General features: G+C 49.4%; 1 long non-coding RNA gene across 1 annotated transcript; it reads right to left on the reverse strand.

Moving 5' to 3' along the window:
• Positions 1-1,383: 1,383 nt before the first annotated feature.
• On the reverse strand, positions 1,384-2,023 carry LOC119161492 (uncharacterized). The gene is made up of 2 exons (XR_012893256.1): positions 1,819-2,023; positions 1,384-1,696 (listed from the first exon to the last, which is right to left on the reverse strand). It is a non-coding gene; the product is annotated as an uncharacterized LOC119161492 (long non-coding RNA).
• Positions 2,024-6,217: the final 4,194 nt, after the last annotated feature.

Below are 6,217 nucleotides of genomic sequence, written 5' to 3' on the forward strand. Positions count from 1 at the left end.
AAGAAAAAAACAAACGGACATTATTTGATGGAGGGCGGTAACATACACAAAACACTGATGTACCACATCTAACAGTGAGTATTTCATATAGAGGAGAAATGCAGGAGAATTCAGACATCAATTCACAGTCTATTTTACTTGAGATTAGCATAGCTACGCCACCACCCCTTTTGCCTGTGCGGTTCATGTAGTATGATTTATAAGTTGGAAACGTAAATACATCATCTTCCGAAGCAAACCACGTTTCCGAAAACATCACAACGTCAAAATTTACTTGTGCTTCACTAAAAAAATATTCGAGCTCATCCTGTTTATTCCTTCCCGATCTAAGGTTGAAATGAACGCAACTGAGGCTTTTTTCACAACAAGTGTCATACAAGTTTTTAAGATTAATAAGGTCTATAGGTGCGGTTAAGGGAAACATGTTAAGACGAGTATCAAAAGAATATCAGGAAGTAAACAATGCAATGCGGGGTAACAGTATCACAGCTTATCAAGGTCACCCAAACGACGAATGACAACCGCGCTATCACCCTCTCTTTTCCTAACGAGAATCTTGCCGTTGCAGTGCCATGAAAAACGATAGCCATTGTTCTGTGCCCAGTCTTTTGCGTTGCGCAGCAGCTCTCTGTTTTGCTGGGTCATGTTTTCAGTGATCGAAACATTCGAAGCATCTCTTAGGGCTTTCCGCCTTCCTAGCCACTTATCACGAATTGATTGCTGGGCAAATCGAACTATAATTCCGGGTGTTTTGTTTGGCTTTGCCGGAAGTCTGTGGATAGCGGCGATGTCATTCCCAGTCAGCTCTGGCAGGTTAGCAATCTTGGCCACATCATTCAACTTACACAGCAAATTCTCGTCTGGCGTAACCCGGATGCCGTGAACTTCTATGTTTAGTCTCCGACTACGAAACTCGAGATCATTCACCGTAGCTTTCAGTTGTTGAATATCACTTGAGGTGCAGTCCGCCTCTAATTTCCCAACGCGTCTGTTTAAGCTACTAATGTCCTTTTCCTGCTTAGCTTGACAGTTCAAGATGTCATCGTACTTTTGTGACAACAGCTGGATTGAGACCTTAATCTCACCAACCTGAGCCGGCAGCCCTGCTAAAGCATCAAGCCTCCTAGTTATATCTGCCAGGCAAATGGTTAACTCAGAGTCCATGCTAGTTTTCTCCCCACTTTTCGCTTTAGATGAACGGCAAGCAGCACATCGCCATGCCCTGCGACCGCTCTCTCCTTTAGTCTTAAATGTCGTCTCCGACCAGCCAGAACAACTGCCAACATGGTAAGAGGACTCACATTCGTTGCACTTCAGGACACGCCCATCACAGGGGAGGGGCTCATCACAAGACTGGCACGTGTCATGGTACGTTGTCCAGGCATTCACAGTAGCACTCAGTTCGCACTCAATTCGGGAGCATTCAATTAGGAAAAAGGCACATTATGCACAGAGAACTCAGCAAAGCACTGAAACACGGTGGCAACGGCGGTGGCGGTAAGGCGGTATTGAGAAATAAGCGAATTTACCAACCTGGGTAAGCAAAAAGAGCTGATTAGGCGAACGTCCTTTCACCGCCGCCGCCGCCACCCGTGTGTCCAGGTACGATGTCGACGCCGGAAACACGTAAACACTTCCGCAGGCTCAGTGACGTCAAGATGTGATTCCGTAGCCACGGCAACCGTTTTCAGGTAGTCTAATAAATGGAGGAAATTTGAACGTTGTAAAGGAGCGCCGCTTTGATAAATGGCTCCAGCGCAACGATTCCAACAAGGCAGGAACCCTAAAGCACCGGCCGCCGAAATGCAGGACACCAACCTGGGTAAGCAAAAAGAGCTGATTAGGCGAACGTCCTTTCACCGCCGCCGCCGCCACCCGTGTGTCCAGGTACGATGTCGACGCCGGAAACACGTAAACACTTCCGCAGGCTCAGTGACGTCAAGATGTGATTCCGTAGCCACGGCAACCGTTTTCAGGTAGTCTGGGTAAGCAAAAAGAGCTGATTAGGCGAACGTCCTTTCACCGCCGCCGCCGCCACCCGTGTGTGGCGGCGGCGGCGGTGATAGCTTTGCGCTGATAGCTTTGGAGAAATGTTCTGATGGTAGTGAGAGTGGAGCACGACTGTTTTCGTGGCAGAATCGGCTAGCGCGATCAACTGTTAGCCGAAAGGTTGGAGGTTCGAGCCCTCCCGAGAGCGGCGTGTCTCTTTTTTTTTGCGCTGATATCCTTGGAGAAGTGTTCTGACCATGGTGAGAGTGGAGCACGACTACCTCCGTGACGCAAGTGGCTAGCGCGTTCGGCTGTTAACCAAAAGGTTGGATGTTCGAGCCCTCCCATGAACGGTGTGTCGCTTTTTTTTCTTTGCACTGATATCTTTGGAGAAGTGTTCCGACCGTGGTGAGAGTGGAGCACGACTGTCTCCGTGGTGCCATTTGCTAGCGCGTTCGGCATTAACCAAAATATTGGAGGTTCGAGCCCTCTCATGCGCGGTGTGTCTCTTTTTTTTCTTTGCGCTGATAGCTTTGGAGAAATGTTCTGACGGTGGTGAGAGTGGACCACGACTGTCTCTGTGGCGCAACCTCCTAGTGCGTCGGCTGTTAAGCAAAAGGTTGGAGGTTTGAGCCCTCCAACCTTTTGCGGTGTGTCTCTTTATTTCTTTGCGCTGATAGCTTTGGAGAAATTTTCTGAAGGTGGTGAGAGTGGAGCACGACTGTTTCCGTGGCAGAATCGGCTAGCGCGATCAACTGTTAACCGAAAGGTTGGAGGTTCGAGCCCTCCCATGAGCGGTTTGTCTCTTTTTTTTCTTTGTGCTGATAGCTTTGGGGAAATGTTCTGACGGTGGTGAGAGTGGAGCACGACTGTCTCTGTGGCGCAATCTGCTAGTGCGTCGGCTGTTAAGCAAAAGGTTGGAGGTTCGAGCCCTCCAGAGAGCAGTGTGTCTCTTTTTTTCTTTGCGCTGATAGCTTTGGAGAAAATTTCTGAAGGTGGTGAAAGTGGAGCATGACTACCTCCATGACGCAATTGGCTAGCGCGTGCGGCTGTTAACCAAAAGGTTGGAGGTTCGAGCCCTCCCATGAACGGTGTGTCGCTTTTTTTTCTTTGCGCTGAAAGCTTTGGAGAAATGTTCTGACGGTGGTGAGAGTGGAGCATGACTGTTTCTGTGGCAGAATCGGCTAGCGCGATCAACTGTTAACCAAAAGGTTGGAGGTTCGAGCCCTCCCGAGAGCGGTGTGTCTCTTTTTTCTTACTTTGCGCTGATACCTTTGGAAAAATGTTCTGATGGTGGTGAGAGTGGAGCACGACTACCTCCGTGATGCAATTGGCTAGCGCGTTCGGCTGTTAACCAAAAGGTTGGAGGTTCGAGTCCTCCTGAGAGCGGTGTGTCTCTTTTTTTTCTTTGTGCTGATAGCTTTGGAGAAATGTTCTGACTGTGGTGAGAGTAGAGCATGACTATCTCCTTGGCGCAATTGGCTAGCGCGATCGGCTGTTAACCAAAAGGTTGGAGGTTCGAGCCCTTCCATGAGCAGTGTGTCGCTTTTTTTTCTTGGCACTGATATCTTTGGAGAAGTGTTCTGACCGTGGTGAGAGTGGAGAACGACTATCTCCTTGGCGCAATTGGCTAGTGCGATCGGCTGTTAACCAAAAGGTTGGAGGTTCGAGCCCTCCCGAGAGCGGTGTGTCTCTTTTTTTTCTTTGCGCTGAAAGCTTTGGAGAAATGTTCTGACGGTGGTGAGAGTGGAGCACGACTGTTTCTGTGGCAGAATCGGCTAGCGCGATCAACTGTTAACCAAAAGGTTGGAGGTTTGAGCCCTCCCGAGAGCGGTGTGTCTCTTTTTTTCTTTGCGCTGATATCTTTGGAGAAATGTTCTGACGGTGGTGAGAGTGGAGCACGACTTGCTCTGTGGCGCATTCTGCTAGTGCGTCGGCTGTTGATCAAAAGGTTGGATGTTCGAGCCCTCCCATGAGCGGTGTGTTGCTTTTTTTTCTTTGCACTGATATCTTTGGAGAAATGTTCTGACGGTGGTGAGAGTAGAGTACAACTGTTTCCGTGGCAGAATCGGCTAGCGCGATCAACTCTCAACCAAAAGGTTGGAGATTCGAGCACTCCTGAGAGCGTTGTGTCTCTTTTTTTTTCTTTGCGCTGATACCTCTGGAAAAATGTTCTGATGGTGGTGAGAGTGGAGCACGACTACCTTTGTGACGCAATCGGCTAGCGCGTTCGGCTGTTAACCAAAAGGTTGGAGGTTCGAGTCCTCCTGAGAGCAGTGTGTCTCTTTTTTTCTTTGCGCTGATAGCTTTAGAGAAACGTTCTGACGGTGGTGAGAGTGGAGCGCAGTTGGGTGCGTGGTGCAATGGCTAGCGCGATCGGCTGTTAACCAAAAGGTTGGATGTTCGAGCCCTCCCGTGAACGGTGTGTCGCTTTTTTTTCTTGGCACTGATATCTTTGTAGAAATGTTCTGACGGTGGTGAGAGTAGAGCACGACTATCTCCTTAGCGCAATTGGCTAGCGCGATCGGCTGTTAACTGAAAGGTTGGAGGTTCGAGCCCTCCCATGAGCGGTGTGTCTCTTTTTTTTCTTTGCGCTGATAGCTTTGGAGAAATGTTCTGATGGTGCTGAGAGTGGAGCACGACTGTCTCTGTGGCGCAATCTGCTAGTGCGTCAGCTGTTAAGCAAAAGATTGGAGGTTCGAGCCCTCCAGAGAGCGGTGTGTCTCTTTTTTTCTTTGCGCTGATAGCTTTGGAGAAATTTTCTGAAGGTGGTGAGAGGGGCGCACGACTATCTCCTTGGCGCAATTGGCTAGCGCGATCGGCTGTTAGCCGAAAGGTTGGAGGTTCGAGCCCTCCCGAGAGCGGTGTGTCTCTTTTTTTTCTTTGCGCTGATAGCTTTAGAGAAACGTTCTGACGGTGGTAAGAGTGGAGCGTGGTTGGGTGCGTGGTGCAATGGCTAGCGCGATCGGCTGTTAACCAAAAGGTTGGATGTTCGAGCCCTACCATGAGCGGTGTGTCACTTTTTTTTCTTTGCGCTGATATCTTTGGAGAAATGTTCTGACGGTGGTGAGAGTAGAGCACGACTATCTCCTTGGCGCAATTGGGTAGCGCGATCGGCTGTTAACCAAAAGATTGGAGGTTCGAGCCCTCTCATGAGCGGTGTGTCTCTTTTTTTTCTTTGCGCTGATAGCTTTGGAAAAATGTCCTGATGGTGGTGAGAGTATAGCACGAGTACCTCCGTGACGCTATTGGCTAGCGCGTTCGGCTGTTAGCTAAAAGGTTGGAGGTTCAAGCCCTCCCGAGTGCGGTGTGTCTCTTTTTTTCTTTGCACTGATAGCTTTGAAGAAATGTTCTGACGGTGGTGAGAGTGGAGCACGACTGTCTCCGTAGCGCAATCTGCTATTGCGTCGGCTGTTAAGCAAAAGGTGGGAGGTTCGAGCCCTCCTGAGAGAGGTGTGTCTCTTTTTTTTCTTTGCGCTGATAGCTTTGGAGAAATGTTCTGACGGTGGTGAGAGTGGACCACGACTGTCTCTGTGGCGCAACCTACTAGTGCGTCGGCTGTTAAGCAAAAGGTTGGAGGTTCGAGCCCTCCCATGAGCGGTTTGTCTCTTTTTTTTTCTTTGTGCTGATAGCTTTGGGGAAATGTTCTGACGGTGGTGAGAGTGGAGCACGACTGTCTCTGTGGCGCAATCTGCTAGTGCGTCGGCTGTTAAGCAAAAGGTTGGAGGTTCGAGCCCTCCAGAGAGCAGTGTGTCTCTTTTTTTCTTTGCGCTGATAGCTTTGGAGAAATTTTCTGAAGGTGGTGAGAGTAGAGCATGACTACCTCCATGACGCAATTGGCTTGCGCGTTCGGCTGTTAACCAAAAGGTTGGAGGTTCGAGCCCTCCCATGAGCGGTGTGTCGCTTTTTTTTCTTTGCGCTGAAAGCTTTGGAGAAATGTTCTGACGGTGGTGAGAGTGGAGCACGACTGTTTCTGTGGCAGAATCGGCTAGCGCGATCAACTGTTAACCAAAAGGTTGGAGGTTCGAGCCCTCCCGAGAGCGGTGTGTCTCTTTTTTCTTACTTTGCGCTGATACCTTTGGAAAAATGTTCTGATGGTGGTGAGAGTGGAGCACGACTACCTCCGTGATGCAATTGGCTAGCGCGTTCGGCTGTTAACCAAAAGGTTGGAGGTTCGAGTCCTCCTGAGAGCGGTGTGTCTCTTTTTTTCTTTGTGCTGATAGCTTTG

This window comes from Rhipicephalus microplus, unplaced genomic scaffold, assembly GCF_043290135.1.
Source record: "Rhipicephalus microplus isolate Deutch F79 unplaced genomic scaffold, USDA_Rmic scaffold_825, whole genome shotgun sequence".
NCBI classification, from domain to species: domain Eukaryota; kingdom Metazoa; phylum Arthropoda; class Arachnida; order Ixodida; family Ixodidae; genus Rhipicephalus; species Rhipicephalus microplus.